The following is a 22,371-nucleotide window of genomic DNA, read 5'->3' as shown; positions in this document are numbered from 1 at the left end:
GAATTACCATTCTACCCAACAATCCTATTATTAGGTATATACTCAAAGGTATACAAATCATTCTGCCATAAAGATACATGCACATGTATGTTAATCACAGCGCTATTCACAACAGCAAAAACATAGAGTCAACCTAAATGCCTGTCAATGGTAGACTGGATAAAGAAAATGTGGTACATATACACCATGGAATACTAAACAGCCATAAAAAAGAATGAAATCATGTCTTTTGCAGCAACATGGATGTAGCTAGAGGCCATTATCCTAAGTGAAGTAACACAGGAACAGAAAACCAAACACCACATGTTCTCACTTATAAGTGGGAGCTAAATGATGAGAACACATGGACACAAAGAAAGGAACAACAGGCACCAGGGCCTACTTGAAACTGGAAGGAGGAAGGAGGATGAGCATCAAGAAACTAACTTATCAAGTACTGTGCTTATTACCTGGGTGGCAAAATAGTTTATATACCAAACCCCCATGACATGCAATTTACCTATATTACAACAAACCTGCACATTTACCCCTGAACTTAAAGTAAAAAAATGCATGAATAAACGCAATGAATAAAATATACACTAAATCTAAGTAATTGTTGTTAAAAGATCACAAAACAATGTATATGTCAAAAAATAGTTCTTGAAAGACAAGTATTAAATATAAATAAAAGAGATATAGAAACAACAAACTGAGAAGTGAAAAGGAGAATAATGAGATAAGGGAGAAATCAAAGAGAATAGGAAATGCATCTATCCTGGTTTCTATTGTATTCCCAATGCTAGGTCAATGCCCAGCAAGGAGTAGGTCCTCAACAAATGTTTACTGAATGAGTGAACATTCACTCAAAATATTGCAGAAGGATAAATTAACATGAAATTTTAGTTTTTATTATTAAAACCAGATACACACATTAGTATTACACATCTGTAATTAACTACCAACAGAGTAAAAATTGAATGTTTATATTCCAATTTGAGATGATAAACAAAATATAATTGATAAGAGAAAAAACAGCAATGAAATATGAGAAACAAAAAACAAGAGAAGATCAAACTTAATAGTTTGTTCGTTTGTTATTAAAATGAGCTCTTGATTAGTGAAAACAACTTGTGTTTATGTTTAAAACAAAATTCAGCTACATACTGCTTATGAAATGATCAGTTAAAATAACTCAGAAATGTTGAGAATAAGTTTTGTAACTGTTATCTATCAGTTATCTGTTATCTATCAGGGAATAGATATCTATCTGTTATCTATCAGGGAATCCCTATTATCTACCAGGAAAACAAAAAATAAAGTAGGGATAAAGAATGTGAATATTTGACTAATTAATTAACGTAGGAACTCTTTGTACCTTAAAAAGAAAGATCAGAAACTCTTTTCAAGGATCAGTGGAATGTAGGATTATTATATTTGTATATGAAACTAAAAAACAATTCCTACGCAAATACCCCAAAGTAAAAATTGTAAAGGCCGTCTTTGATGGCTTCAATTTAACAAAATAAGAAATTATTGTCTTACTATTTCACATTAGAAAATACAGAATTGATTAACACAATAGCTGATTGTTACAAAATTTCAATTAACAAAATTATAAATATTAAAAGTAATAAAGGAGTATGCAGAGAAAAATTTTAAACAAAATATGATAATCTCAAGATATTCACTGATATATCTTGGAAAGTAAGTACCAGAATTTACTTATGATATTGTAGAAAACCTGAATATCTAATAACCATGGAAGAAATGAAAATGTTATTTTAAAATATGTAAAAGAAAAGACATTGTGGCTGAACAGTTTTATTAAGAACTTTTTTCAAACTTTCAAGGAACATGTAATTACTATGCTATATAAAATTAGAAACCAAAGGAAAATCTAGGAAGCTTTTCATTTTATGAAGCTTGCATAGCCCTGATTCAAATTTGAGAGAAATACAAACTACAGGTGAATTTCATTTTATAAGCAGAGATGTAAAAACTTAAATAACATACCATAAAATAAAAATTAAAAGCAACATATAAAGAACTACGCGTTAAAACCAAACAGCAATACCACAATGCAAGAACAGACCATAACTCATCGCATCCACTATGGATAATAAGACAACCTATGTTGCTTAGGTTGAATTTTCTAATCAATACAATAAGACTTTTGGAAAGGAAGAGGCAATTTAGTATTATTTGCAGTTGAGAAAATTACATGGTTAACAACCTCGAAAGAATCAACTAAAAAAATTCTGAAGTGCTATTAAGAGATTTTAATAAGTTGAAAATATACAAATCAATACGACAAAAAGCCATTGCTTCCTATATTCTAGTAATAACCAGTTAGAGGTGGAAAAAAAGGAAAGAAATAGCCGGGCATGGTGACTCATGCCGAGACTGCACCACTGCACTCCAGCCTGGGCAACAAGAGCGAAACTCCGTCTTAAAAAAAAAAAAAAGGAAAGAAGGAAATAATCCGTAATCCATTTGTATAGGAATAATCATAGTAAGTAAAGTGAAAAAAATATGACGGGCACGGTGGTTCATGCCTGTAATCCCAGCACTTTGGGAGGCCAAGGGGGGCGGCAGATCACCTGAGGTCAGGAGTTCGAGACCATCCTGGCCAACATGGTGAAACCTCATCTCTACTGAAAATACAAAAATTAGCCAGGCATGGTGGCATGGGCCTGTAATCCCAGCTACTCAGTAAGCTGAGGCAGGAGAATCACTTGAACCCAGGAAGTAGAGGTTGCAGTGAGCTGAGATCATACCACTGCACTCCAGCCTCAGCAACAGAGTAAGACTCCATCTCAAAAAAAATAAAAAACATAAAACATATAAAATGAAATTTCAAATGTTTTCTGATATCTATATCTATTCATGTTCTTATGCATATTTATGTCAATATTTATTTATCTACACAGTGTTCCTAGATGGTAAGAACAAATTTGCAAAGGTATCAGTTCTTATATTAGTTTACAGATTTGATGCAATTGCTATTAAAGTCTCTAAATAATCTCGTAAGTATACAATTGTAAAGTTTATCTGGAATGAGTCTGACCATCCAAGAACATGAAAATATATGAAGTGGAGAATTCTCTACTAAATATTAAAATTCATCATATAAATGTAATATTTAAGACAGTAAAATACAGGTACTAGAATAGACATGTGAAACCAGGAAGGTAGTTCAGAAAGAGATTCTAATGGATTTATTTTTAACATATGGTAAAGATTCCTGAGCACCATTTACTGAGTCCTTTGTTCTGTCTTACAAACTAGTAGTGGTGTTCAGTATTAGTACTAGTACTCAGTAATGGTGTTCTCTACTAGTTTGTAGCAGAGAGCAAAGGACTCAGTAAATGGTGCTCAAGTAAAGGGTTAACTACTTGGAATAAAGTAAGACTATTATTTCTCATTATGCCATACACCAAAATTTCAATGAACTTAAGACAAATGATAAAGTTGAAACCAGTTTTCAAAAAACACAAAAATATATAGGCGAATGGGATACTTCGTTTTGTTTCCAAAAATATATTTAAAATTCTAAAGATTGAAATATGCAATCTAGGAAAATATATCCCACATATATGAATGGAAAAAATAATGTATAATAACATTTAACACATAAAATCTCAGTAAAACAATAGACAATTCACAGAATAAGTCAACATGGCCACAAAATGTGAAAATGTTAAACCTCAACAATTAAAAAGAAATTCAGGTTTTAAACACAGGCCACTTTCAATCTATTAAATTAACAGAACTAGCACAACAGTTCTAGGAATGTAAGAATATATATCAATATCCTTAAAAATTTTATATAAATTTTTTTATACTTATAGTAATCTCTTGTAGGGAAACAAAAATGTGAAAATATATAAACACCCTCAATGTTGACATTGATAACTATAGTGGCATAATTCAATAAGTTATACGTCTATGTGATTTAATCTTACTCATTCACATTGTACTATAAAACTTTGAGAAATTTTAATGACACAGAAATTAAAATGTTGAGTTTTTAAAAGCACAGTTAAAAATGTTGAAAATATATTTAAGAGGTATTTTATATATATTCATATTCATACCTAGTGTATACACATTTAGGAAACTCCAAGGAAATTCACTGAAATGTTAATAGTGGTCTTTGTTCGATTAATGGTGAGATATATTTTCTAACATTTCATATTTTCTAAAATGAATATAGATATGTATTACAATGATAAATGAAAAAGCATTGCTATAAAATGAGACAGAGAATATTACAATGTAGTTTAGAAACAATGTCATTCAAAATGTTTCTACTGAAAAAAAAAGTAACCGTCCATTATTGATAGATTTCATTTATACAGAAACCTCATTTCCTATCAGTTTTTGATAAATTAGTGATCATTGTACTTTGCTCTAAAATGTAAATAGCTCCCTTCTTCCACTGACAAAGCACAGATTTGTTGGTCTTCATGAAAATATAAAATGTATACACATTAAGAAGTATAAGCATATTCATTCAAAACTATACTTTTTAGCTCTTGACACTGAAAATTTATCATCTTTTAATATATGAGGCATATTATTTTAAAAATATATGTGCATATGTGTTTTAGGCACATACGTGGAATCCTATGTATTTTTCTTGTCCAAATAAAGTAAACCATTTAGAACCTTTCAGGGTAATTATGATCATATAGCTTAAACATCAATTACAGGGAATGAATAAATGTTTCCCCAGATTCTAGCAGGTTTTCCCGCCTTTCTCTTCCTTCCAAAATCCCAAAATGAAGTTCCAAGAGGATGTATTTCTCTTTCCTAGCTTCTAATTAGCCCAGTCTTTGGTTTAGTTGGCAAAGGTGACTTTTGCATAACCAATAGCTCTCTTTCAAAAAAGACTGATGTGGGAGACTGTGAAAGATCTACAAAGGTCCCATCACCTTCAGCAGGGTCCATCTGAGCACCCAAACAGAAGCCTCCCAGCCATGATTACCCCACATGTCACATAGGGAATGTATTTAACACATGCAATCATGGATTACTCCCTTCCCATCATCCTTTTTCTACTGGCACAAGTCAGAGGTGCTGTTCCAAGTGGAAAATGTGGGTTCACACAGCAATTTAGAGTGTGCATTGCTTTTTTGTTTGTGGGACACTGGAAGATAGGCCTGGCACAGTTCATGCTTCGCAAGTGCTTAATGCCATCCCTGGGGACAGGAATATCACGAGCCTACAAAAACACAGCTTTTAGCTGCTTGGTGTTGAAAATTTCAGGCAAAATTCCAAAAGCCCTCAAAGCTAATGCTGAGTTGACAAAGTGCCAAAACCTCTCTGGCATTAAATTTCCACTCTTTATTTTTCCCCTTCAGGTTAACAGCTTGTGAAAATAATAATGTGATAATGCCACCCTGTGTTCCAAATATCTCGAAGCACGATCTTGTTAAGCTTTGGTGTCCCTTTGAGACTAATGTGAATTGAGCCGACTTATTCATTTTACAGATGAGAAAACCCCTCAGGAGATGAGTCAAATGTCTGAGTGAGGGCCCTGCAGACTTACCATGTAGGTCCCAGGTCTAAATTAAATTCTCCAAACAAGGCCAAGTGTTGTAGGAAAGGACCTGAAAAGCTCAGCTAACATCACAAAGGGCCAAAGAAAGATTCATAGAGGTTACTAGGCAGGCTAGGGTAATAAACTAGTGAAAGTGGTGAAAACACATATTCCAGGAGGGGCAACAAGGCATAGTCTAAGCATAGCAATAAAGCACAGGCTAAGCATGTGGCCAACTGGGATCAACGAGAATCACCATGGTCATTAGTAGATCTAATGTGACATCAGGGGCAGCTTACAACATCAGGGACACTGGATTTTGGCTTTTTTTAGTTTATCTGAGACCCTCTCATAATTACAGAATACACTGCTTTGCATATTACAGTAAGGAACAGGACTCTATCCCCCATTATAGAAGTAATTCCCTTCCCTGAATTCTAGCAATCAGGCCTGAATGCATAATCTAAACCAGTCAATGGCATGGCCCAGTTCAGGACTTTGAATCTGGAAGAAGTGTCTCAGAAAAGTGAGGGGTATTTTTGAACTGCATAGCCATTGCATCCAATGTATTGTGAGGCCAACAGCATTCCAATAATGTTGTCTCTTGTGTGTGCCTTTCCATGGGTTCTTCTTTTTCTGAGCCTGATTCTCTAGCCCTCCTGTCAATTTAGTGAGCTATCTGTTGTGTTTCTAATAAATTATTTTTCGGCTTAAATTACCTAGGGTCAAGTTTGCAACCTGGAAGACTGAAATTAGCAATGGTCGAGGCTGCAGTAAAATTAACATCAAGCATATCTAGCAGGCTATACCAGGTTTATAGCAACAGGAACTGTGGGTTTGGAGAAAGAAGTCTTCCCATAGTAGAACAGAAGCCCAGGTATGGCAGAAAGTACTAAGTGCTCTAAAATCTATTTTATTTTCTTATTTCTATGTAACCTGTAGGATATTTCCCAATCTCCCCTGCAGTTAGGTATGGCATGTGTATTAGTCCACTTTCATACTGCTATGAAGAAATATCTGAGACTGGGCAATTTATAAAGAAAAAGAGGTTTAATGAAATAACAGTTTCACCTGGCTGGGGAGGCCTCACAATCATAGCAGACGGTGAAGGAGGAGCAAAGGCACATCTTACATGGTGGCAGGCAAGAGCATGTGTGCAGGGAAACTGCCCTGTATAAAACCATCAGATCTCATGAGACTTGTTCACTATCATGAGAACAGCACCGGAAAAACCTGCTCCCATGATTCAATTACCCCCCATTGGGTCCTTCTCATGACACGTGGGGATTATAGGAGCTGCAATTCAAGGTGAGATTTGGGTGGGGACACAGACCAACCATATCAGCATGTGACTGGGTTCAGTCAAAAGAATGTGAGCTGAGTGAGGTGTGCCTCTTTCAGAATGGGCCCACGAGAACCTCCCACATGTGCCCTTTTTCCTTTCTATTTTGCTAGAAGGGAGACAACTGGAGGGTGGTCTTGAAAGCCACGTGTTGAAGATGGCATAGCTCCCACCATCCTGGGTTCTCTGAATGACTATATGAAGAAGGCTCACACCACTGTATTGCTTCGCCTTTCACTACTGATGCCTAATCAGGAAATAAAAACTGCTGTTTGGGAGCTATTATACTTTGGGGGATCCCTTTGTTACAGCATAGCCTAGATTCACCAAGTATGATAAATTAATCAAGCAAAGATTCAAGTTCAGAGCAGGGCCAGTAGCTATGCTGACTTGATGTTGACCCCTTGAATTGATGGTCTACAGCTTCAGGATTTCTCCCAATTTATAAAAGAACAGACGACAATTGGAACAGAATCTTTAAAGGTATATGATGCAGATATAGCTACACAGGTTGAAAGGATACAGGCAAAAGAGCAAAAAAGCTCATTAGAGATTTGACAGTCCTAAACAGAATCATAGAATTGATTAGGGATCAATAAATTCTAAATTTTCATTTCTTTTCATGCATTGTAGTATCTCTATGCTAGGGATAATGAAAAGATAAATTATAACTCCAGTTCTGCTTTTTTCTCCTTTAACCTAGTTTTCCCTTTTCAAATAGATCCAAGTGATGCATCTTACTCTCCCTCCTGGGATTTTTTCAACTCCTGAGGTTTAAAATAAAACCCACCTGGGGTTTTATTTCCCAGTTTTCCCCTTTCTTACTCCTTTTCAAGTGGGTGGTTTCTCAAGGAGCGCAGGGAGGATTAATCATCTCAGTTCTTTTAATCACAAGGGTATGTACCCAATACGTATTTGTTGAATGAAGAAATTATTGTTTTCTTTTTTTAATGAGACAACACTGCACTGATGACTCTTATCCATGTCTAAGTTGGAAAAGACCTTAGGGATCACATAGACCTTCTGCTACATATGCACACACACCATTACGGAGTCCCCTTCTATAGCATCTTTTATGTGGGTCATCCAGTGTGACTCATATTTCTGGTGATGAGAAGCTCAATGCTTTATTCCTATACCATTGAAAAATAGCTCTGTCCTTCTTTTGTTTTTTTTTTTTTTTCTTTTGAGACGGAGTTTCACTCTTATCGTCCAGGCTAGAGTGCAATGGCATGATCTCGGCTCATTGCAACCTCCACCTAGTGGGTTCAAGCGATTTGCCTGCCTCAGTCTGTAGCTGGGATTACAGGCATCTGCCACCACACTCAGCTAATTTTTGTATTTTTAGTAAGGACAGGGTTTCATCACTTTGGCCAGGCTGGTCTCGAACTTCTGACCTCAGGTGATCTGCCCACCTCGGCCTCCCAAAGTGCTGGGATTACAGTCATGAGCCACTGCACCAGCCTGTAATTATTTTTCAAAAATTTCTCCATAAATCTTCCACTGATTGGTCAGTGTTGAGGTCCCTTACAAGTCACATATTCTGATAGAAATCCCTTGCCCAGGGGTCAGTAAATTGGTTGCTATCTCCAAATTATCATTCCATTCACAAGTCTTTATCTTCTCCACCAAGACATCAGAAAAAATCTTCAAAAGTCCAGATACAATGCTTGTATTTATATTTCTAGGAATCTCAACGAAAATTAAACATAAGCAAATTTGTAAGAATTGCTCTAAGGCACCGAAGCTTTATATTCTTTCATACCTACTGTGACATCATTACGCTGAGTCTGTCTTTGACTGTTTTTAAAAATGGATATTTACTATGTCATGGGTAGTCAATGTACATGCTTTCTATACCAACATTGTATTCTACACAGTACAGTTCCATCAGTTTCAAAGCACACAAAATGAAACCCAAGGTGGAGAAGCGGAGTTTTATTTCCTGCCACTGTTGTGCACAGGAGTCAGAGATCAAGCACTAAAACAGCATTCTAGAGAAGCATGCTACTTAGGTCAATCCGGAATGTTGGATTCAAAATGTGTATTGCATCAAGATGGGTCTTATTAATGGAGTCAGGGACTGTGTGATGTAGCGTGTCAACTCCAGAAGTATAGATGAAATGGTGTCAAAAATCCAAGAAGAGAGTCAGAATTACAGGACAAATTAGGCAAGATGGAAGTGGCCTGACTTCACCCTAGGACTGGCTGCCTGGACGTGTACTTGTTCTTTACATGCTCCACCTTAAGTTTACTTATGGGGGAGAGTGAAATCCAGAGGGACTGGAATTTGAAAGATTAGTCAAAGTGAGAAAAGCATCATATCCAGACATTTCTATTTGGATAGTATTCTCGGACTTTCAGCTATGTGTATATCTTCCATGAAAAGTCCCTAAGCTCTTTTCAGTTCTCTGGAAAATGTAAGATTATTCCATCATTTCTTGTAATACTTAATGTAAATCTCAAATCAGTCAGGTCATATCTAGTTAGGTCCATCAAGAAATATAAAGTAGGAATGTGCCTTGCAAATAAAATTGGGACAGAGAAAGGAACAACAGTAAAACATAGTAACTGAGGACAAAAATCACTTGATAGAAAGTTTTATGCTGAATCATGATTCTATAGTGATTCTCTGGGATTCTAGGGTACCTCTCTTGAGCCTCTAATGTCCACTGAGCCCCTTAGAGTGTTAGAAACATACTAAAACAAGCCTAGAACCCATTTGGAATCAATCAGCATCCTGCTCACTGAAATAACCCCAAGGATCCCTATGTCCCTCTAAGAAGCTACCATTTAGGATCTTCTTGCAACACATTCCAGTTTCAGGCTCTTCCCTACTGGAACTGCTCCTGTTGGGACTGTAGCTAGAGGAGCTGCTTCTACAGGAATATGTGATGTAGACTGATGCAACAGAGATGAGTCTGAAGACCTTGGATGTAAGAACTATTTCCAAGATCAACCAATCTTTCTTAGTGCCAAAAAGGGTTAAAATCAGCAGTAAAAACCACACCTGCCAATTAACTGCCTCTATATTCAGCCACCTTGTAAAGCATCCTAACTAGGGTGGCTTTCATAAATAAATATGCCCCTACATTCTTTGTAGCCAAAGGTTATAAATCCCTTGCAAGGGTGGGTGGACCACAGTAAAGAGATCTGGGAGCATATTTTTACATTGGCAAGAAAAGCAAAATGTCACTCAACTAAATTTAAGATTGTTCACATACATCTGCTACCACCAGAATGTTATTTAAAAGGAAAGAAAGAAAGAAAAAGAAGCGTGAATAGCTAATAGTTTAGCTCTGAACATTTTTCTACTGTTCAGGTGACTGTTTCAGTAATGATTGAAAGGCTATCAAAACAGAAGCAAACATCTGTTTGTAGTTTGTCATACAGCAACAATCTCTGGTTAAATACATACATAGGCCATGATATCTCAACTACAGAAAAGTGTCTGTGCTGGATAACTGTGGTTATAAATATATCACTAAAATGTTTGCAAAAAAGCAGCAAATATAAAATTTTACATTCTGACAGTATCATAAATGAATCACATCATTCAGAGAGACAGAGACAAAGATCAAATACATTTCTGAATCAGGTACATCTCCTCCGGACACCATTTCAGAGCAAGCAGATGCATTTTATGACATGAATCTTGGATTCTTCTGGATTAGAATGTATAATTTAATAAACCAGAATGATTCGTCCAAAGTTCATCAGGGGCTGGAAATGGATACAGTTTACCATAAGGGAACAATTTAAGTTTAAAATCACAGAGGTACATGCAATAGTGTGTGAAAAGTCCTACTTACCTATTAACCAAAGCAGAATAATAAAATTTGGGGAAATGAAACTTAAAAAAACTGAAATCAGAAATCTACCTTTCATTCTTTTCAAAAACTAAGGCCTTTTAAATACTGACATCAATTACAGAAATCATCAGTGGATCTATTGAGGAAAGATGACAAAAATGTATACCAAGGTCTCCTTTACATAAAATTGTTACATTCTCTAAAATTCTGAACTTCATACACTGTCAAAATGTAAGTACCATTTATCCCAAAATCAAATGCCAAATTACCAAAGAGTTAAGAAGCAACAGTAATTCACTTGGAAATTATCCATAACAGAAATAATCCATTATATTTGAATTAGAGGTAGAGCTGAGTAAATTGCATTTACCACTGGTTTTTAAAAATGAAGAAAACTACTAAGGGAAATACATTTTATAATACAATAATATGAATATATATGTTTATTAGGTTTTAAAATAAATGATTCTGCATAAATAAATGTTCCGAAACACATTTAAGTTCCTGAGAAAAGAATAATGATTTGTTAAAATTATTTTTTAATGACAATATGTTCTCTTAGAAAAAAAATTGAATAGTTAATCAAAATATCTGTTGGGGTCATTCTGGGTAGTAACTCAAAGTATTATTTCTTTGTTGGTTGTGTCATATCATAATATCATAGAACTACACCTTTGATAGTCTTAAAGATGGAGTTAAAAGATGTTTTTGAAGAAACCGTATTTTTTTATTTCTTGTTTGAACATTTAAATTGAACATTTTGAAACTAATTATTTTCAATAATGCTGAAAGTACTATTTCAATGGCCCATATATAATTTTATAAATTTACTTATTATTTCTACTTATAATAAACTGCCACTCTATACATTTCATACCAATAAATTTGAAATTTTTAAGTCATCAAATACCTCCCATGTACTGACATTAGAATACCTAGACATTCGTTCTTTTGGTAACTGAAAGTATAATCTAAAGTGAAAAAGTTTAACACTGACCTTCTCAAACTGTACAAATCAGGAACTACTTTCCAAATGAGGCTTGTGCATACAAAGGGCAACAGATTGTACATTTGGAACTATTTATATGTGTATATTAAAATGCTATTTCCAAAGCCATTGTTTTGTCCACTGCAATGCGATTAGTTTTGGTGTACTAAAAAAAAAGAACACCCAAACTTAGATTCTCAAAATTCAAAGCATCAAATATCCACATACTAATTATGCAATGAGAAAGTATTTTTTTCAAATGAATACTCTGATACATTTTAAATGCTTAATTCTGAATTTAAAAATGTAATGAAGGCCATCAGCTTTTATAGCTTAAATTTAACCTGACTCACTTCGACTTTGAAGTTTTCTCTCTTCATATGTACAAATATGATACACCTAAAATAGATGGCAGACATCTGTAAAACTTACACTGTCGGAGTGCTTGCCCTGGTCACAGTCCCACGTTGCAGCACGCTGCGCGGACCTCTCCATGGTGCTGAATAGTTACTCTTGCCCATTTGAGAGGGAAGAGTTGTTTATTCAAATTGGCTTTGGAAGAAATCCGTAAAGGGTCACCTGGGTTAGCTAGTAAAGTTATCTAAAAAATTTCTGTAACACACACTAAATAGGTGATGCTTTTGCCTTTCAGTTATCAACCACCATGCTCAAGCAGCTCAAAGCAGATTTTGGAGCAGAAATCTTCAAGTACTGGCAAAAAAGAGCGAGAGCTTTTTGGGAGATGAAGTTTGCTGATTTTTGCCAGTGTTCTTCAAATTGATGAAACACACAGAGAAGACAAGGCTACTCGGAGAACAGAGGATTCCAGAAAAGTTCTTGATCTTAATGCAGAAAAGAAGATCCCATTAGTCCAAAGCAGCCAATTTGCTTCATGCTATCATCTGATCTACTTTTTGATTAAATATAATACAATAAAATAGAGTTAAGAATTCCACAAGGCACTGCACACACCATATGAACAGGTCTGCCTCGTTCTAGCCCCAGCCTCGGTCTGCTGAAGATTATCACAGCAGAAATCAGGCTCTGTGGCTTTCACAGATTATCTCTTTCTGAGGCTGAAACACATAAAGAGCCACATGACACCCAATGATGTCATCTCTAAAGCAGGTCACAGTTGCTGCTGTATGTAGATAAAGTCCTTCTACTGAAGTATTTAGCATAGTGATTTTCTTGAAAATCTACTTGCATTAGATAGCATGGTCTTCTATGAAAATACTTAACCCCATCGATACAGTGCCATGAAGAGAAAATCAATTTGCTGCTCATACGTGAGATAAGTCTTCCTTTAAGCTAAGATCAGCTTCTAGTGCTGCTTTAAAAAATGAATAACTGCAATTAATTTGTGGTGAATATAGTGAAGAAGGGCTTTTCCCTGGAGAAGCTGCTGTGGGAACTAGAGGGTCTCTAAGGATACAGAATCTACTTCTAAAACACCTCTCAGAATATTTAGCATGTCCAAAAATTATTTTTTAATTCAATCCATAAAGATTGCAAAATAAAAATTAAGGCAACCTCTTCAACTTCTAACAACAGTTCATGTAATAAAATTAAAAGCTACATAAACAGAAAACATCTTACTATCTCTGAAACGATTGGGGTATATTTTCAAGTGTTGATTAAAGAAAACTTTCTTTAACTCACTATTTTAGATGTTTTCAGCTCTGAATAAAGTAAAATAGAAAATTAGCTATATTGTTACTAATCTGTACACCTAACTGGTAATTGATAGTACACATATTCTTTTAAAGAATGTTGAAATGAGCAATGTCCATGACCATTCTTTGCAACATATTTTTCTCTTTCTATTTAGACACATGCCATAATTATGATTTTCAGTCATAATTGTCATTTCTGCCAGTTAATAAATTATCTAATCCCTTTTCATGCCAACTAAATAATTCTTATAGCCCAAGTGAAGAATAACTTGAAACTAATCTAATCAGTGCTTATTAAATGTATTCTTCCCTTAAGGCCAAGTAGATCAAACAAAAGCAGCTTTCCTTGAAGAGCATAGTATTCTGTAATATTTTTGAGAAAGAACCATAAATCTGAGGAGAAAACAATTTTCCACACAACCAGTGCCACTGAACAAATTCTATTAAAGCAACGGTGATTGTTCTGGCATCTCATCAGGAAAATATTGTCTCACCAGCTTCTCACAGCATATCTATATAATGCTAAAATATCCAAATAAAAATTGAGAAAAAAAAATGGATTACCTAAATGTTCTGATCCACTTAGGTTTCCTAAATAAATTAGATAATTTTGTTCAATTTCTACAGCTTAGTGTTTTCTACACTTTAATAATGATGAAGATTATCTGGGGCATTTTTAAAAATTAAAAGTCCCTGTCATCCCAGCACTTTGGGAGGCCAAGGCAGGTGGATCACGAGGTCAGGAGTTCAAGACCAGCCTGGCCAAGATGGTGAAACCCTGTCTCTACTAATAATACAAAAATTAGCCAGGCGTGATGGTGGGTGCCTGTAATCCCAGCTTCTCAGGAAGCTGAGGCAGAAGAATCGCTTGAACCCGGGAAGCGGAGGTTGCAGTGAGCTGAGATCACACCACTACACTACAGTCTGGGCAACAGAGTGAGACTCTGTCTCAAAAAAAATAAATAAATAAAAGTCCCAGGCTGCTTCTCAGATATTCTGACACGATAGATCTGTTGTGGTTCTGGAATCTGCATTTCTTTAAAAAAAAGTTCCAAAAGTAATTATTATTTGGAAAACACTAATTAATATATTATAATATATAAAATCATATAAAAANGCCTGTAATCCCAGCTTCTCAGGAAGCTGAGGCAGAAGAATCGCTTGAACCCGGGAAGCGGAGGTTGCAGTGAGCTGAGATCACACCACTACACTACAGTCTGGGCAACAGAGTGAGACTCTGTCTCAAAAAAAATAAATAAATAAAAGTCCCAGGCTGCTTCTCAGATATTCTGACACGATAGATCTGTTGTGGTTCTGGAATCTGCATTTCTTTAAAAAAAAGTTCCAAAAGTAATTATTATTTGGAAAACACTAATTAATATATTAGAATATATAAAATCATATAAAATCAAACTGAATAAAAAGTATTTGTGATTCTTAAAATGATAAAAAAAAAAAAAAGCCCAATTTTTTCTCCCTGAAGTATCCAGTGTTGGGCACCCCCTTCTCATTTTCTCAGGTTTCTGTAAGAAAGCATTTTCCTAAAGACTCCCAGCCTCTGATTTCCATCCTTTTCTCCTCTCTACAAAGGTGGAAGGAGTTACACTGATTGGAGGATTAGGCAAAGGAACTGGGTTTCTACAGCTCAGGATCATCCTCCCTCCGTCTCTGTGTGGGATCCAGCTCCCTGCAAAGGATTCACTCTGGCTTGCCCTGTAGGTGAGACTGGTTAAGTTTCTCTCATTCCAAAGTTCAACAGCAAGAGGTCAAATGTTGCCACAGTCAGAGTTACACCCTCAAATCCAGCTTTGACAGGAAATAAAGTTGAGATTTTGATCTCCCTCTACCTAAATCTCTTATTTCTGAAAATAAATTTCTAAATCAAGAAGGGAAACTGAGTTATTTATTGACTTTCTAAAACTCCATCTTCTAGTACTATTGTTTTGTTGACTAGATTTGTTTTTTATATAAACCCTATGAGCCAGTTAATGCAACAAGTTTTATCTGTGAACTAACTTAATAAAATTTTCATTTGCATAATACAGCTGTATAGATACAGACCTACAAAAAGGACATGTTGTGTGTAAAACTTTCATTGGAAGTTTTATGAAATGCATTCTTCAACTCATTAATTGAATTATTGAGCCACTTAGAGGAAAATTCGAGTTATTGGAATTTTTCTTTAACACCTAGTAACTCTAGGATAATGTTTCCCAAAATGTGTTCCATGGATCCGTTAAGTCCAGTAAGATGTGACTCATTTCAGGTTACATGCTCAAAGAAGCATAGAAAATGTGAAAACAATACAGCCTTCCTGCAGAATCAAAATGTGTATAAACTTCAAAAGTCTCAAAGAAGTCGTAAAGTAAATAAATTGACTCATTTTACCTCTCTTCCAATTAACATTTGCCAATGTCCTATAAAAATAATATTTCAGGCGCCACATTCAGAGAAATTCTGCTCTAGAAGATGTTTCAGCAGTAAGATTTTTGTTAATAATAGCACCTAAACCTTCTATATAATTAATCAATTAATAGTTATTATTGCCTGTAAGTTATCAGCTCTGTCACAAGAATTGTCAACCATGACTGAGGAATTTATAAATTCTGCAAGGGCAGAGGTTGTGTTTCTTTTGGTGATCATTGTATTCCCAGTACTTGGCAAAGGTCTGGCACACAGTAGACATTCAAATAGTTGTGGAATGAGTGAATGAATGTAGACCTAATCCAGGGATGTGAATAATTATCCCCCATCCACAAAGATGTCTTATTTACAAAAGACCCTTAGGCTAATGAGCTTTCCAGAAGAAATGAAACACAATGATATATCACACTCCAGTTTCACCACATCTAATTTCTCCTTGGACCCTAAACCATCTTTTATACCCATTCAATGAGTGGAATGTTGGTTTGTTGTTAATATTTTATATATTAGGTGCATATATTTATGGGGTACATGAGATGTTTTGATACAGGTATGTGATGTAAAATAATCACATTATTATCCATTAAGTAATCATGGAGAATGGGGTATCCATCCAAGCATTTATCCTTGTGTTACAAACAATTCAATTATACTTACAGTTATTTTAAAATGTACAATTAAGTTATTACTGACTATAGTCACCCTGTTGTGCTATCAAAGAGTATGTCTTATTCATTCATTCATTCTTTTTTTTGTACCCATTACATTAACCATTCCCAGTTGCCCCACTCCAGGCTCCCACTCCCTTTCCCAGGCTCTAGGAACCATCCTTCTGTTCTCTCTTCCCATTAGTTCAATTGTTTTAGATTTTTAGATTCCACAAATATGTGAGAACATGCAATGCTTGTCTTTCTGTGCTTTGGAATGTTTATTTGTAATAATAAAACTGGATTTATTATGTAGGTGCACTCTGAGTCTAAATTAGAGATCTAACAATTTATCTCGCCTAAGCTGTAGAATAAAGACAGAGTTTATGTGAGGACAAATGCCAAGAGTGGACTTGAGGTAAACTACAAAGAAAACAAGTTATTTCTCAACTATCTTTATCAAAGGTGACATACTTGACATCTAGGTTTTTGCGTCTATACTCATAGGTCATTAAGTGTGGAGACTGCTAAGGAAGATTTATTATGTTACTATGGATGAATGAATCAGTGATCAATTCACTGTCAATTTTGCATATCATTCTGAACTCACGCAATGTTTAATATTAGCAGTCCTTCTGAAAATATTTAAACCCCAAATCAAAACAACATGTTTACTTTTAAACCTATCAAGAAAAATTACCCTCAAATCATAATGTTAAAAAATAATTTGGGAAAAGGAATCTCTATTATCAGTCAATATTTAGAGACATAAAAGGGAGTTGATGTTTGTGGTATAAATATACTATTTTACATAAAAATATATGCATACTGTCATATATGTTTATATATTATATAATTTATAAAACTTTGGAAAATGAAATACTCTCTCACGCTCTGGTTTGAAAAATGAGAAATGTATCTACTTCTAATACTAAGTAGACTTCTCTTTTTATATATGGTTAATATATTCTTAGAACCAAAATTTGGAACAAATAGACAAAGAATTTGTGCTATTTAGGGGTCTGAAAGGAAGGATGAAAGATAATGTTTGGATACTAGAACATTAGAATTCATGGGACCTAAATTTATAACAGCTGAGCTTAATACTGTAACCTGTCCCTGATCTGGAAAATCTAGGTTATTAAATTGTTAAGTAGCACAAAGCTTATATTCTCTATAGTTTTGTGTTGTTGTTGTTTTTGTTGTTGTTTTTGAGACAGAGTCTTGCTCTGTCACCCAGGCTGGAGTGCAGTGGCACAATCTCAGCTCACTGCAGCCTCTGCCTCCCAGGTTTCAGCGATTCTCCTGCCTCAGCCTCCTGGGTAGCTGGGATTACAGGTGCACACCATCACGCCCTGCTAATTTATGTATTTTTAGTAGAGATGGGGTTTCACTACGTTGGTCAGGCTGGTCTCGACCTCCTGACCTCAGGTGATCTGCCCAACTCGGCCTCCCAAAGTGCTGGGATTACAGGCATGAGCCACCGTGCCTGGCCTATATTCTCTAGTTTTAAATCTCTCAAAATTGTATTAGAAGGGGTCCCAAAAATCCTCTTTTAGGGCTGAGTTTTCCCCCAACCAAGTGTGACTTTGTAACAGGACGTTCTCCCTAATTAGTCACCAGAGTTTTCTCGATGTATTTAAAGCCTGGAGGTTGTAAATCTGAAAAAGGCAGTAAAGCTTGAGGGTAATGAAGCAGTCCGAATGTTGGTGAATATGCTGTGTTCAACAGCAAGGGTAAGACTGACTTTTAGAAGTATATTTGGAAAGGTTTGGTGGGTCATCTGTTGAATATCCACACTCTTGCTAAAAGTCGGGACACTTAAGCAGTGCTGTTAACCTGTGCATCCCACAGCCTTCACTCTAGAACACTTGAGGTAACAGAGTCTTCAGATGGTCCAAATTGCTGGTTTTGACCCTGCTCAGGACTATAATTCCTCTTGACCAGGAGTGAGGCAAGGTCTGCTGGTAGAAGTTGGGCAGCTGCAGGAATGGCACGTAATTCTGCTTTCCCCAGTGTCCTAAGAATCTGCCTGTTCCTTATTCATCGGGTCTTGGAAGGAAGGAGAGCGGTCTGTGCTTGCTTTTACTCTGAGTGTAGGGGTGGTCTCTCAGAGGAGGTCTACTCATTTAGATGCAAAAAGACCCAGTTCATTTTCAGAACTGGAAAATCAATCTTTAGTAAGAGCAGCACTAAAATAAATGCTTAATTTATTACCTTTGTAATGTACAGTTCCAATATATATATTCCTATTCATTCTGGGACATGAGTTGATTCTCATGGATTCACTTGGGGAATCACAAACAAGTACTGTGCCCCTCAATCAGTGTCAAGTTAAAAATTCCATCTCTGCTCTCCACAATTTTTCCACAGCATTTTGAATAAACTCACTGAATGTTTTCAAGAGCAGATTCAAAATCAACTAACATTTAGTGAGAGCCTTCAGAGTTCTAGGTTCTGTGCTGTAGTTTACACGCGTAGTGCCGTTTAACCTTCACAGCCATCCCAATCCATTTCTGAGGTGAATATTATTTCCAGTTGCAGATGAAGAATGTCCTCTCAAATGATATATCTTGGACACATCGAAATAGTGGCAGAGCTGCTATTTTAAGTCACATCCTCTTACCCAGGCAGCGCCTCATTCCATGAGCCACAGTGCCCCCTATAGGCCAGATCATAATAATATGGGAACCAATGGGAGAGAGTAGGCGTGACCACAAAGCAAGGCCCACGCAGGAGGAGACAATTCTAAGCCAAAAGAGATTGAGAATGTCTCTAAATAATCCCAAAGATTTTTCTGGACTTATTTGTAAGGGCATGCTAATAATTTCTGAAAAGGTTATCAATCTCGGAGTTTAGAAAATACCATACTGTAGTTTCTTTCCATGATAATCCTATTAGACAAGCTACAGATCTCTGGGAGCTGGAAACGAAAAGCAGTAAATATTTTATGATATGAAATTGATTAATAAAAAATACACAAGGCATTTCTTACTGTTGTCCTTTGTGCAATAACTAACATTTTTTAAGGAGAAAAGATTACTCTTTTTAAAAATCATTTTGATATCCACAAGCTCCATTCCCTAACAGTTGCTATTCAAAATTCCTATTTCTAAAACAAATTTTTCTGTTACCACATGATACATTGTGGTATAAGGGCACTTAATACACAAATTGCTAACATAACTTACTATTATCTTCCCTCCTGTTGCTCTTTAATTTGGCATTGAACAGCTGAGGTTTGAGGTTTTAATCAAGGAGCATTGAATGAAGCAATTTATAAAATCAAATGAGGATTTTAAAAATATTGTTTCATTCACTGTTTATGACTACCAAATTGTAAAACAGTCTTAGAAATGCATGAACTGATTGCTACCCCTACAGCTTGACCATGTCTAAATGCAGCCTTCTTTTAAAATAATATAGTGGAAGAATAAAACATGGAGCTCCAGCCCAGTGGGTGGCCCAAGAAAAGGTAGTTATCTCTTTAAGTCTCATTTTCATCATCTGTAAAATGGAGATAATAATAGTGCCTTTCTTTGTATGATCATTGAGAGGATTAAACAAGATAATAGCAGAGTGCCTGGCACATAACAAGTGCTCAGCTCTTATTAAGATAATGAATTTGAGCACTCATACTTAAACATTACTGTTGTTATATATTTTAAGGCAGAAATGTTCTAAGAACTATATTAAACACTATGCTTAGCCAGAACAATCAGAGCAGAAGCATGCAGAAGCATCGTTTTCAGCTGCACACAGGAACTCAACCAGATTAGTGAGCTGATTTCCCATGTAGTACATGCCTGGGTAAGACAGTTGAGATAGGCAATAATTGCAGTTTATTATCGGCTTACTGCAACCTCTGCACTGCAGCCTCATGCAGTATATTACAGCTGGTAACGTCCAGAAGTTAGGTAAGGGCATGTTGGCCTCCATTAAGGTTGTGCTAGAGGTTAGTAGCAGGAAGGCAGGGACTTGGGACAATACAGGCAGTTGATCAGATTTGAGAAGATAGAAAATTGTCTAGGCAGCAACAGCAATAGATTAAACCCAGAGAAAGAGAACTGAGGTTCAATAACCTGGAAAAGATCAAGCAAGAGGCAGGGCCTGAAGAACTCCCCAGGAACACAGCTCACTGACAACATTTGACTTGGACTGAAGGCTTTTAACACAGAAGTTCCAAATGGACTCATGGATGTTAGAGGAAGCTCATTTCTTGATGACAGGCTTAGTCAGTGTAGGCCAGGGGTCATCCTATTCCCTCCATAAACTTGAGGTCAATTCACTGGAGGGTGAGAAAACCAAGTCTTCCTATCTGGGGCTCCCTGAGAGTGTGTATGAACCCAGTGGGTCTGGCAGGCTGGTCAAGGTAGAGCAGAATCACCTTCCTTCCACCAGGCAACTTGTCCGCGGGTAACTGCAACCCCCAAGAGACCTAAGGATGAATCTTCCCAAAAAGGTCCCTGGCAAACTGATGATCATGGCAGATAAAACAAGCTTAGCTCACTAAACTCCAAACAGCTACACATAAAGTTTTCTTTTAAATTATGACTTGGATATTTTACCTAAGTGACAAACTAGAGACTTGGAAACATCCCAACATCTTATATTTTCATATTTTATTTTTTACATTTAGTGTCACATCACTGACATTATCAATATTTAAGTCATTTGTTATAATCAATAACTTCTATTTGTATTCTGGGCAGGGCCTGCTTGCTTTCTGACAGCTAATTCTTTTTGAAAATCTGTTCTGATTCTAACTTTTTTTTTTTTTTTTTTTTTTGAGAAGGAGTTTCCCTCTGTCACCCAGGCTGGAGTGCAGTGGTGTGATCTCGGCTCACTGCAACCTCTGCCTCCTGGGTTCAAGCCATTCATTCTCCTGCCTCAGTCTTCCAAGTAAGTGGGATTACAGGTGCGCACCAGCACACCCAGCTAATTTTTGTATTTTTAGTAGAGACAGGGTTTCACTATGTTAGACAGGCTGGTCTCAAACTCCTGACCTCAAGCGATCTTCCCACCTCGGCCTCCCAAAGTGCTAGGATTACAGGCATTGATTCTCACTTTTTATAGGCAGCCATGGGTGAGCCAGACTGCCATTCACTGAATATAGTCGTCCTTATCCCATGAGCACAGAGCTAAAGGATGATGATATGGTGGGGCTACAGGATGTACTCTCAAGTCTGTCTGATATACCTTATGGGAGACCAAATTGCTGGGAATATTTGAGGGAGGAAATATCTTCTACTAAAAACCAACAAGGAACCAGGAGGCTAAGCCAAATTAAATAAGGTAGAACTGTTAGTGAAGCTGTGCAGAGATATAAATGAACTTGATGACTCATGAACAGGGAAGAACATGCATTTATACACAAAACACTTATGCTAGAATCGAAGCGGTACAGCAGTACAAATATAAAACAAACATATATTCTCATAGAAGTCCAATAAAACCAAAAGGTTAAGCACCCTAAAGCAACACTAAAACTTTTAGATATCACTGGATTCAGCAGCAACTGAGAATTGTCTTGAATTAGTCTGTGAGAAGGTACAAAAATAGTGAATCCAAACATTTAACTCACAAAGTGATTTCTAATATTGAGTTTCCATCATTCAAATAAAATCCTAAAGTCATCTAATTTGCACTTTCTATTGGCATTCACAGCAAAGACATCCTGAACACTCAATTCTCACTTTATTTTTTATTCACAAACCATGAGTTAGACACAAACGAGAAGCCCTGGCGTTTTCCAGTGTGGTTCACGAGTGCCCTCTAGTGATAGTGAGGTCAGTTAGGATCAGCCATTCCCCCAAATAATTGTTTTAAAAAGTGAGGATTCACTAAATGTTCAATTTCTGCTGTCAATTAAAAATAGATCTTCTGCCACTTTTATTTGCATTGCTATAAACTCAACTTATTCTCTCTCTTTAAATCCATATCTAAGCAAAACCA

General features: G+C 36.1%; 1 long non-coding RNA gene across 1 annotated transcript in view; it reads left to right on the top strand.

Annotated features, from left to right (window-relative positions):
- Positions 1-12,731, top strand: part of LOC108541094 (uncharacterized) — a 31,484-nt gene extending 18,753 nt beyond the window's left edge. The window contains exons 2-3 of the long non-coding RNA XR_001888859.1: positions 6,251-6,404; positions 12,322-12,731. This is a non-coding gene — a long non-coding RNA (uncharacterized LOC108541094). The remainder of the gene's footprint in view (positions 1-6,250; positions 6,405-12,321) is intronic.
- Positions 12,732-22,371: the final 9,640 nt, after the last annotated feature.

The sequence above is a fragment of the Rhinopithecus bieti genome, unplaced genomic scaffold, assembly GCF_001698545.2.
Source record: "Rhinopithecus bieti isolate Rb0 unplaced genomic scaffold, ASM169854v2 scaffold_17971, whole genome shotgun sequence".
NCBI classification, from domain to species: domain Eukaryota; kingdom Metazoa; phylum Chordata; class Mammalia; order Primates; family Cercopithecidae; genus Rhinopithecus; species Rhinopithecus bieti.
Note: the sequence above shows the minus strand (reverse complement) of the source record. Positions and strands in the feature narration are given on the sequence as shown.